Consider the following 12463-nt stretch of genomic DNA (forward strand, 5'->3'; position numbering starts at 1 on the left):
AAGGACACTGGGGCCGAACGAACCCTCATCCGACCCCTACTGGTGTCCCCTGAAGCGCTTATTCCAGGAAAGACCCTGACTGTCACTGGGATTGGGGGCGTCCGATGCCCCTTGCCCATGGCCCGGGTTTTTATTGATTGGGGTGCGGGGAGTGGGGTGAAGGAAGTGGGAGTATCCAAAAACCTACCTGCAAATGTTTTGTTGGGAACTGATTTGGGGAGGATGTTTGCTTATTATGTCCCTGACACCCTCCCCGATCTGATACGGTTGGTAAGGTTAATGCTGATAATGTGAATGTCAATGCTTTACATGATGATGATGATGATGATGATGTTGTTGTTGTTGTTGTTGTTGTTGTTGTATTGGAAGGTGCAGGAGAACTCAGCCATGTCACTCTGCGGGGTGATGTTGCTGAGGATCCCCTAGCAGGAGCAAAGGTCAGTGCCAAGGGTAATGGGGAGAGGCACGAGGACCATGGCGCAGGTGGTGCTGTGCCAGTGACCAGTGTCACAACAGATGGTGACCTGGCTGATAGTCGCTGCCCCATACGTAGCACTGTGCCTGAGGTAATGGAGGATGATGGAGAAGTAGTTCTCATGGCCTCGCCGGCTAATGAGACGGGGTTATTCCCCGGGGAGACGGCCTATATAGCCGCTGTTACCCGCAGTCAGAGTGCCCAGAACGCAAGTAACGCCCTGCCTTCTGGACCCTCCTCGAACAGAAGAATAACAGAATCAGGTATGGACCCAGAGCCGGTCCCAGAGGGTCCCAGTGAGGACGTGGCCTTAACCTCACTTCTGGCTTCCTCCAGCCAGGAGTTTCAGGCAGCTCTGCACTCAGATGCTAGCCTGGAGACGTTAAGGAGCCTCGCGGAGAAACCCACCTCCGAGTCGGATAAGGAGAGGGTATTCTGGGACCAAGGGAGGTTGTACCGGGAGACAGTTCCCTGTACACCCCAACAGGAGTGGCTGAGGGAAAGACAGCTGGTCGTCCCCTACCAATTCAGGGATGAGTTGTTGCGGATCGCCCATGAAATTCCACTCGCTGGACACTTGGGGGTCAGCAAAACCAAGGCCCGGCTGTCTCATCACTTTTATTGGCGCAAAATGAGGACAGATGTGGTGAACTACTGTCGATCCTGTACCACGTGTCAAACAGTGGGAAAGTCAGGGCCGGCCCCCAAAGCCCCCCTGATCTCTTTGCCAGTGATAGAGGAGCCTTTCCAGAGGATTGCTGTGGACATTGTGGGACCACTGGCCATACCCAGCAGCTCTGGAAAACGATTCATCCTTACCGTGGTAGACTATGCTACCCGGTATCCGGAGGCAGTAGCCCTGTCCTCAATTAGGGCGGATAAGGTGGCGGATGCCCTCTTGGCCATCTTTTCGCGAGTAGGATTTCCCAGGGAGATGCTTACCGACCAGGGGACTCAGTTCATGTCACGCTTAATGGAGGCCCTATGTAAGAAAATGCAGGTGCAGCATCTGGTATCGAGTGCGTATCACCCACAGACCAATGGTTTGTGTGAGCGATTCAACGGTACCCTCAAACAGATGTTAAAACTGCTGGTTGAGACCCAGGGTCGCGACTGGGAGCGTTACCTCCCACACCTGCTATTTGCTTACAGAGAGGTTCCACAGGCCTCGACGGGGTTCTCCCCCTTTGAGCTCCTGTATGGCAGGCGTGTCCGAGGACCCCTTGGGTTGATAAGGGAATTCTGGGAAGAAGAGCCGAGCTCCCCAGGAGTGTCCATCGTGGAGTATGTCATGCGCTTCCGTGACAAGATGCAGACCTTGACGCAGTTGGTGCATAACAACATGGCGCAAGCCCAGGCTGACCAGAAGCATTGGTACGACCAGAACGCCCGAGAACGGACCTACCAGGTGGGTCAGAAGGTGTGGGTGCTGGTCCCCGTACCAAAGGACAAGCTTCAGGCGGCCTGGGAAGTCCCGTACGTCATTCACCAACAGCTCAACCCGGTCACCTACGTGATCACACTTGACCACGAGCGGGGTAGGCGGAAGGCGTTTCACGTTAATATGATGAAGGCTCATCAAGAACGTGGAACCTGCGTCCTACCGGTCTGCAACCTGCCCGAGGATGGGGAGGATGACCCCCTCTTGGACATGCTCGCCCAAACGAAGGCCAGCGGGTCCCTAGAGGATGTAGAGCTAAGCGACTTGCTATCCGCAGACCAGAGGTCTCAGATGCAAGCAGTGCTGAAACCCTTCCAAGCAGTGTTCACCAACCTGCCTGGCAGGACTGAAGTGGCGGTCCATGAAGTGGACACCGGGAATCATGCCCCACTCCGGCGGACAGCCTATCGAATCTCCGACGAGGTGCAGCATGTCATGCGCCAGGAGGTTGAGGAGATGCTGCAGTTGGGGGTGATTAAGCGGTCCAAGAGCGCGTGGGCCTCACCTGTAGTCCTGGTGCCTAAGAAGGACCGGACCACCCGGTTCTGTGTGGACTACAGGGGGCTCAACGCTATCACCGCCTCTGACGCACAACCAATGCCACGCATTGAGGAGCTGCTGGAGCGGTTAGCCAGCGCGAGCTATCTCTCCATTATGGATTTGAGTCGGGGATATTGGCAGATTCCCTTGAGCCCCGGGGCCCAGGAGAAGTCCGCCTTTATCACCCCCTTCGGATTGTATGAATCCACGGTCATGCCCTTCGGCATGAAAAATGCCCCTGCCACGTTCCAGCGAATGGTCAACCACCTGCTCCAGGGACTGGAGAGGTACGCAGTGGCGTACCTGGATGACATTGCCATCTTCAGTCCCACCTGGGAGGATCACCTCGAGCATCTGCAGCAGGTGCTCGGGCGCATTCACCAGGCGGGCTTGACCATCAAGCCGAGAAAGTGCCAGATGGGCATGAACGAGGTCCACTACCTGGGGCACCAGGTAGGTGGGGGTACTCTGAAGCCAGAGCCTGGGAAGGTGGACGCTATCGTGTCCTGGCCCACCCCCAGGACCAAGAAGCAGGTGCAGTCCTTCTTGGGCACCGCAGGGTACTATAGACGCTTTGTGCAGGACTATAGTAGCCTTGCGAAGCCCTTGACAGACCTCACCAGGAAGAGCCTACCCCATTCCGTCAAATGGACGGATGAATGCGAGGTGGCCTTTAGGGCTTTGAAGACTGCCCTGAGCAGCTCTCCTGTACTAAAGGCGGTCGACGGCACACGGCCACTCTTAGTACAGACCGACGCCAGTGAGTTTGGCCTCGGTGCTGTACTCAGCCAGGTCGACTGGGGGAACCAAGAACACCCCGTGCTGTACCTAAGCCGGAAACTGCTGCCGAGGGAAGTGGCCTATTCCACCATAGAGAAGGAGTGCCTGGCCATTGTATGGGCCCTCAACCGCTTACAGCCTTACTTGTACGGGCACCCCTTCACTGTCGTGACTGACCACAACCCCCTGAGTTGGCTGCACACCATGCCAGGTGCCAACGGAAGGTTGTTACGCTGGAGCCTCACCCTCCAGCAGTACGACTTTACCGTTCAACACCGCAAGGGCAGCGAGCATGGCAATGCCGATGGGTTGTCCCGGCGAGGGGAGCCTCCAGACATACGCTTGGAGGAGTACCAGAAGGTCCTACCTCCATAGCGCAGTCTAAAAGGGGAAGGTGTCAGGCAAAAGGTATTTTTGCCCGAGTTTTAAAAAATGAGAGATGTTTTTAAAAAAGAAAACCCCCCCACCCCCTATCCGTTTGTAAGAAGACATAGAGAACTGCAGTGCTGACCCCCACCCTAAGAATTTTTATTAGCATCGTAAACTCTCAGTGTAGCACAGCTTCTAGCTCAAACTAGATTATTCCCTCCAAAATTGCCATTGTTTAAAAGCTTGTACAGTTAATGTAGAATTTAAAAAACGCACATGACGGTTACTAATCCAGGGAACACATTTTTGAAATGTTCACATCTGCCTGGTTACAATAATATATTTTTCATAACTGAGATACCCCCAGAAATCGAGGAATTTGTTTCTTAGCTTCTGAGCATCATAGAGAGGTCCTGTTTAATATCCATCTGCATGAAAATTAGTGACGGCCAACATGATGTCTCCATCTCGGATGTGGGACCCCCCCACACCAAGATATGAAAACTGAAGGTTTCTATGTTCTATGCAGCTGGGCGGTTTCACAAAACCGAGCCCCCGTGTGAGGTAGACAAAATGGGCGGTTCCTAATAATTTGGCCCTGTTACTAAAAAGCAAATCGGCCATTTTCAGGTCATTCTTCTCAGGGACGTCGAACGCACGCACATCACGCGGCGTAAGAAGAATCACCTCTAATTTCCGGGGAGCCGTCCCCCCCACAGAATCTGAGACCATCACCTTGTGAAGCAGGTTTTGCTATTACTTATCCCTTTTATTTTAATAACTGTTTATGCATACATGTAAATTGTCTCCTTTATAATATCTTGTATATATTTTGTAAACACTGCCCCCCTTTTGGGAGTAAATCATTAATTATTTACCAGTTTCTTTCTTCTTGTCCTATGTCGAGCAAACACGTTCCTCACCCGCTAATTCACGTTACCTACCAGGTACCCGATCCACCTGTTAAGCGATCGGTGGTGGCAGTATACCAGTATTGATGTGATATTGTGGTTTGAGGGTGGCTGGTCGGAGGTATATATACGTTCCTGGAAGGAACTGGTGGTATATATACGTCCTGTCACATCACGTGCCGCAATAGTCGACATAAATTAGAGCAGCTGCACCCGTGCTTATCCTCTGTCAATACCGTGTTTGACCAGCAGGATAAGGGGGCGCCAGAGAGCTGCAAGGTCTGACCCAAGAGTGGGTGTTGTTTTCATGACAAATTGGTGGCAGCGGTGGGATCATAGGACATTAGTGATCTGGTTTGAGCAATCATTCCTCTCACTAAAAACTTGCACAAAAGTTTTGAAGATCGAACTCAGTGTTTATTAGATCTGAGACAATACTGTATGTGTAGCAGTTACCCCTACCCTTCTTCGATTTTTCTTTTCTATTTTTATTTTGGTGATCATGGTCGTAGTTGGGGAGTCCTGGTATCACCAGCAGAAAAAGGACACTCTTACTGGAATATGTATAACCAAAGGCATTGACCCCCACGGCAAAAGCAAAGAACAAATGATTTCTGAACTGTTACAAGATGCTGCAGAGCCCGTCCGACAGCAGAGCCCTGATGAGGGAGCGGCCAGCCAAGGCCGGATGGCGCTGCTGCCGGGGTCCAACCAGTGATTGCCAGCCATACCCGCAACCAGGGTAGTGTGGACCCCCACCTGCAGATGGCCTTGGAGGAGCTCGCCACAGACGATCATGATGGACGACTGGAGCTGATCCTGAAATTCCAGGAGCGGGCTGAGCGACAAGCCCAAGCTGACCGAGAGACTGCTGAGCGACAAGCTGACCGAGAGGCTGCTGAGCGACAGGCCCAAGCTGACCGACAACACCAGCTGGAGCTAGCCCAGATTCAGAAGGAGTCACCCTCTACGCAGACCCGTGAGTCCAACAGTGCCAGCTGTTTTAAACCTCGTCCTGAGCACTTCCCTGTGATGGAAAAGGATGGGGACTTGGACACATTTCTGCGAGGCTTTGAAAAGGCCTGCAGGCAGTATCAGCTGCCCATCGACCAATGGGCAAGATATTTGACTCCAGGGCTCCGAGGAAAAGCTTTGGAGGTGTTTGCTTCCCTCCCTCGAGAGCAGGATGGAGACTATGAGGCCGACAAGCAGGCCCTGATAAAAAAGTACCAGCTGACTCCGGAGGTTTACCGGAAAAAATTCAGAACCCTCCAACGTGGACCACAGGACACCTACCGTGATGTGGTAGACGGGCTCAGAACCAACTTTGAGCAGTGGCTCCAAGGACTGTCAGCGACCACCTTTGAGCAGCTAAAGGACCTGATGGTGAAAGACCAGTTCCTGCATCTGTGTCCGACTGAGGTACGGCAGTTCGTGATGGATCGGGAGCCACCTGATGCCAATAAAGCAGCGCAGATCGCAGACACCTACGAGGCCAACCGGAGACCAGAGGTGCGGAAGCCGGTCGTCGCCAGCTGGAAAGGGGGTAAGCCATCAACCACCATCCCTGCCCCTGCCAGCCGACCTTCCGGAGGCCTTTTTCCCGTTGCCAAGGCCCTGCCTGCATCCGATGCCCGCAGGTGTTATTCCTGCAACCAGACTGGTCATCTCAGCGCCACTTGCCCAGAGAAGCAGAGGAAGAACCCCCCATCCAAGGCCCCAGGGCCTAATGCCTCAGTTCTTTTGGTGGGTGGGCCGGTTGGGAGGGCCTGTGAAAACTTTCAGTCTGTCAGGGTGGGGAACACTCTCACTGTAGGCCTCAAGGACACTGGGGCCGAACGAACCCTCATCCGACCCGAACTGGTGTCCCCTGAAGCGCTTATTCCAGGAAAGACCCTGACTGTCACTGGGATTGGGGGCGTCCGATGCCCCTTGCCCATGGCCCGGGTTTTTATTGATTGGGGTGCGGGGAGTGGGGTGAAGGAAGTGGGAGTATCCAAAAACCTACCTGCAAATGTTTTGTTGGGAACTGATTTGGGGAGGATGTTTGCTTATTATGTCCCTGACACCCCTCCCCGATCTGATACGGTTGGTAAGGTTAATGCTGATAATGTGAATGTCAATGCTTTACATGATGATGATGATGATGATGATGTTGTTGTTGTTGTTGTTGTTGTTGTTGTATTGGAAGGTGCAGGAGAACTCAGCCATGTCACTCTGCGGGGTGATGTTGCTGAGGATCCCCTAGCAGGAGCAAAGGTCAGTGCCAAGGGTAATGGGGAGAGGCACGAGGACCATGGCGCAGGTGGTGCTGTGCCAGTGACCAGTGTCACAACAGATGGTGACCTGGCTGATAGTCGCTGCCCCATACGTAGCACTGTGCCTGAGGTAATGGAGGATGATGGAGAAGTAGTTCTCATGGCCTCGCCGGCTAATGAGACGGGGTTATTCCCCGGGGAGACGGCCTATATAGCCGCTGTTACCCGCAGTCAGAGTGCCCAGAACGCAAGTAACGCCCTGCCTTCTGGACCCTCCTCGAACAGAAGAATAACGGAATCAGGTATGGACCCAGAGCCGGTCCCAGAGGGTCCCAGTGAGGACGTGGCCTTAACCTCACTTCTGGCTTCCTCCAGCCAGGAGTTTCAGGCAGCTCTGCACTCAGATGCTAGCTTGGAGACGTTAAGGAGCCTCGCGGAGAAACCCACCTCCGAGTCGGATAAGGAGAGGGTATTCTGGGACCAAGGGAGGTTGTACCGGGAGACAGTTCCCTGTACACCCCAACAGGAGTGGCTGAGGGAAAGACAGCTGGTCGTCCCCTACCAATTCAGGGATGAGTTGTTGCGGATCGCCCATGAAATTCCACTCGCTGGACACTTGGGGGTCAGCAAAACCAAGGCCCGGCTGTCTCATCACTTTTATTGGCGCAAAATGAGGACAGATGTGGTGAACTACTGTCGATCCTGTACCACGTGTCAAACAGTGGGAAAGTCAGGGCCGGCCCCCAAAGCCCCCCTGATCTCTTTGCCAGTGATAGAGGAGCCTTTCCAGAGGATTGCTGTGGACATTGTGGGACCACTGGCCATACCCAGCAGCTCTGGAAAACGATTCATCCTTACCGTGGTAGACTATGCTACCCGGTATCCGGAGGCAGTAGCCCTGTCCTCAATTAGGGCGGATAAGGTGGCGGATGCCCTCTTGGCCATCTTTTCGCGAGTAGGATTTCCCAGGGAGATGCTTACCGACCAGGGGACTCAGTTCATGTCACGCTTAATGGAGGCCCTATGTAAGAAAATGCAGGTGCAGCATCTGGTATCGAGTGCGTATCACCCACAGACCAATGGTTTGTGTGAGCGATTCAACGGTACCCTCAAACAGATGTTAAAACTGCTGGTTGAGACCCAGGGTCGCGACTGGGAGCGTTACCTCCCACACCTGCTATTTGCTTACAGAGAGGTTCCACAGGCCTCGACGGGGTTCTCCCCCTTTGAGCTCCTGTATGGCAGGCGTGTCCGAGGACCCCTTGGGTTGATAAGGGAATTCTGGGAAGAAGAGCCGAGCTCCCCAGGAGTGTCCATCGTGGAGTATGTCATGCGCTTCCGTGACAAGATGCAGACCTTGACGCAGTTGGTGCATAACAACATGGCGCAAGCCCAGGCTGACCAGAAGCATTGGTACGACCAGAACGCCCGAGAACGGACCTACCAGGTGGGTCAGAAGGTGTGGGTGCTGGTCCCCGTACCAAAGGACAAGCTTCAGGCGGCCTGGGAAGTCCCGTACGTCATTCACCAACAGCTCAACCCGGTCACCTACGTGATCACACTTGACCACGAGCGGGGTAGGCGGAAGGCGTTTCACGTTAATATGATGAAGGCTCATCAAGAACGTGGAACCTGCGTCCTACCGGTCTGCAACCTGCCCGAGGATGGGGAGGATGACCCCCTCTTGGACATGCTCGCCCAAACGAAGGCCAGCGGGTCCCTAGAGGATGTAGAGCTAAGCGACTTGCTATCCGCAGACCAGAGGTCTCAGATGCAAGCAGTGCTGAAACCCTTCCAAGCAGTGTTCACCAACCTGCCTGGCAGGACTGAAGTGGCGGTCCATGAAGTGGACACCGGGAATCATGCCCCACTCCGGCGGACAGCCTATCGAATCTCCGACGAGGTGCAGCATGTCATGCGCCAGGAGGTTGAGGAGATGCTGCAGTTGGGGGTGATTAAGCGGTCCAAGAGCGCGTGGGCCTCACCTGTAGTCCTGGTGCCTAAGAAGGACCGGACCACCCGGTTCTGTGTGGACTACAGGGGGCTCAACGCTATCACCGCCTCTGACGCACAACCAATGCCACGCATTGAGGAGCTGCTGGAGCGGTTAGCCAGCGCGAGCTATCTCTCCATTATGGATTTGAGTCGGGGATATTGGCAGATTCCCTTGAGCCCCGGGGCCCAGGAGAAGTCCGCCTTTATCACCCCCTTCGGATTGTATGAATCCACGGTCATGCCCTTCGGCATGAAAAATGCCCCTGCCACGTTCCAGCGAATGGTCAACCACCTGCTCCAGGGACTGGAGAGGTACGCAGTGGCGTACCTGGATGACATTGCCATCTTCAGTCCCACCTGGGAGGATCACCTCGAGCATCTGCAGCAGGTGCTCGGGCGCATTCACCAGGCGGGCTTGACCATCAAGCCGAGAAAGTGCCAGATGGGCATGAACGAGGTCCACTACCTGGGGCACCAGGTAGGTGGGGGTACTCTGAAGCCAGAGCCTGGGAAGGTGGACGCTATCGTGTCCTGGCCCACCCCCAGGACCAAGAAGCAGGTGCAGTCCTTCTTGGGCACCGCAGGGTACTATAGACGCTTTGTGCAGGACTATAGTAGCCTTGCGAAGCCCTTGACAGACCTCACCAGGAAGAGCCTACCCCATTCCGTCAAATGGACGGATGAATGCGAGGTGGCCTTTAGGGCTTTGAAGACTGCCCTGAGCAGCTCTCCTGTACTAAAGGCGGTCGACGGCACACGGCCACTCTTAGTACAGACCGACGCCAGTGAGTTTGGCCTCGGTGCTGTACTCAGCCAGGTCGACTGGGGGAACCAAGAACACCCCGTGCTGTACCTAAGCCGGAAACTGCTGCCGAGGGAAGTGGCCTATTCCACCATAGAGAAGGAGTGCCTGGCCATTGTATGGGCCCTCAACCGCTTACAGCCTTACTTGTACGGGCGCCCCTTCACTGTCGTGACTGACCACAACCCCCTGAGTTGGCTGCACACCATGCCAGGTGCCAACGGAAGGTTGTTACGCTGGAGCCTCACCCTCCAGCAGTACGACTTTACCGTTCAACACCACAAGGGCAGCGAGCATGGCAATGCCGATGGGTTGTCCCGGCGAGGGGAGCCTCCAGACATACGCTTGGAGGAGTACCAGAAGGTCCTACCTCCATAGCGCAGTCTAAAAGGGGAAGGTGTCAGGCAAAAGGTATTTTTGCCCGAGTTTTAAAAAATGAGAGATGTTTTTAAAAAAGAAAACCCCCCCACCCCCTATCCGTTTGTAAGAAGACATAGAGAACTGCAGTGCTGACCCCCACCCTAAGAATTTTTATTAGCATCGTAAACTCTCAGTGTAGCACAGCTTCTAGCTCAAACTAGATTATTCCCTCCAAAATTGCCATTGTTTAAAAGCTTGTACAGTTAATGTAGAATTTAAAAAACGCACATGACGGTTACTAATCCAGGGAACACATTTTTGAAATGTTCACATCTGCCTGGTTACAATAATATATTTTTCATAACTGAGATACCCCCAGAAATCGAGGAATTTGTTTCTTAGCTTCTGAGCATCATAGAGAGGTCCTGTTTAATATCCATCTGCATGAAAATTAGTGACGGCCAACATGATGTCTCCATCTTGGATGTGGGACCCCCCCACACCAAGATATGAAATCTGAAGGTTTCTATGTTCTATGCAGCTGGGCGGTTTCACAAAACCGAGCCCCCGTGTGAGGTAGACAAAATGGGCGGTTCCTAATAATTTGGCCCTGTTACTAAAAAGCAAATCGGCCATTTTCAGGTCATTCTTCTTAGGGACGTCGAACGCACGCACATCACGCGGCGTAAGAAGAATCACCTCTAATTTCCGGGGAGCCGTCCCCCCCACAGAATCTGAGACCATCACCTTGTGAAGCAGGTTTTGCTATTACTTATCCCTTTTATTTTAATAACTGTTTATGCATACATGTAAATTGTCTCCTTTATAATATCTTGTATATATTTTGTAAACACTGCCCCCTTTTGGGAGTAAATCATTATTATTTACCAGTTTCTTTCTTTTTGTCCTATGTCGAGCAAACACGTTCCTCACTCGCTAATTCACGTTACCTACCAGGTACCCGATCCACCTGTTAAGCGATCGGTGGTGGCAGTATACCAGTATTTATGTGATATTGTGGTTTGAGGGTGGCTGGTCGGAGGTATATATACGTTCCTGGAAGGAACTGGTGGTATATATACATCCTGTCACATCACGTGCCGCAATAGTCGACATAAATTAGAGCAGCTGCACCCGTGCTTATCCTCTGTCAATACCGTGTTTGACCAGCAGGATAAGGGGGCGCCATAGAGCTGCAAGGTCTGACCCAAGAGTGGGTGTTGTTTTCATGACACAGAGGGATCTATTATATAGAGTCATTACACACAGGGGGATCTATTATATAGAGTCATTACACGCAGAGGGGTCTATTATATAGAGTCATTATGACGCGCCCCTGGGCTTGTGTCGCGCTGCGTTGCGCACGCGGGAGCTTACCCGGAGCCGGATCTGTTGAGGGTTGTAGTCTCGTGGCGGTGACCCGGTCCGTGCCCAGGGAGTCAAACTGAGCGGCGATGTATCAGCGGTAGATGTTGGACGACTACGCCACCCGTTGAGTACAGCTAAGGAGCTGCTGCTGCAGGGCAGACCGCTGAGTCCGGTGGTAGGATTGTGCAGCGTGATAGTATAACCCCCAACGGGAGGGGTATGGCCTCAGGGCAGCCGACGTGGATGATGGGGGTAGCAGGAACCACTCGGAGACGGTACGGTGTAGTTCAGGGTCTTTACTGGTGACAAAGATAGACCCTCCCGGAGTACTGGCTAGCGATTGGGGCCTGGTCAGTCCTTGAGCAGATGGGATCTCCTCTGGCCAGGCGGAGTTGTAGGCCTCCCAAACTAACTGTACTCTTCTGGCTACCTTGCTAGAGGCGGGTATAAGTAGCCCACGTCCCTCAGTGTACGGTGTGGTGCTCACCCGTATGGCCGGTGACTCGGGGCCTTCTAGTAGCTTCCGCTCCACGACGGCGGTGCTGGTCCCATGCGTGTGACCGTGCCTTCGGGTTTCTTGGCCAGAGGACCTGGAATCCCCTGCCTGACGGATTCTGCTGCTGGGTAGGAGTTAGTCCCCACAGCCTCGGACTCCGGGTCCGGTAAGAAATCTTCTCAGTCAGGGCGAGCTCTGCAGCTGCCAGCCCCTGACTCCTTGTAACACTGCTCCCACAGAGCTCCTGATGTTCTGTTCCTATATTTGCTTCTCTTCTCTGTCTCTACTTCTTCTCTACTCACTAACCCTGCCTCAGCCCCAGTTTTATATAGGGGAAGTTCTTCCCCTCCCAGGACTGTGCAGGAGGTGTGGCATGCACAGGATTCCTGACCAAGAGACCTCCCACCTGCTCTCAGACGTAATATCTCTATCACTGTGGCAACCAGACCCCTGGGGTGTCACATTTACACACAGAGGGATCTATTATATAGTCATTACACACAGAGGGATGTATTATATAGAGTCATTACACGCAGAGGGATCTATTATATAGAGTCATTACACACAGAGGGATTTATTATATAGAGTCATTACACACAGAGGGATCTATTATATAGAGTCATTATTCACAGAGGGATCTACTATATAGAGTCATTACACACAGAGGG

The sequence above is a fragment of the Phyllobates terribilis genome, unplaced genomic scaffold (genome assembly GCF_046119375.1).
Source record: "Phyllobates terribilis strain yellow unplaced genomic scaffold, ASM4611937v1 Scaffold_820__1_contigs__length_630855, whole genome shotgun sequence".
NCBI classification, from domain to species: domain Eukaryota; kingdom Metazoa; phylum Chordata; class Amphibia; order Anura; family Dendrobatidae; genus Phyllobates; species Phyllobates terribilis.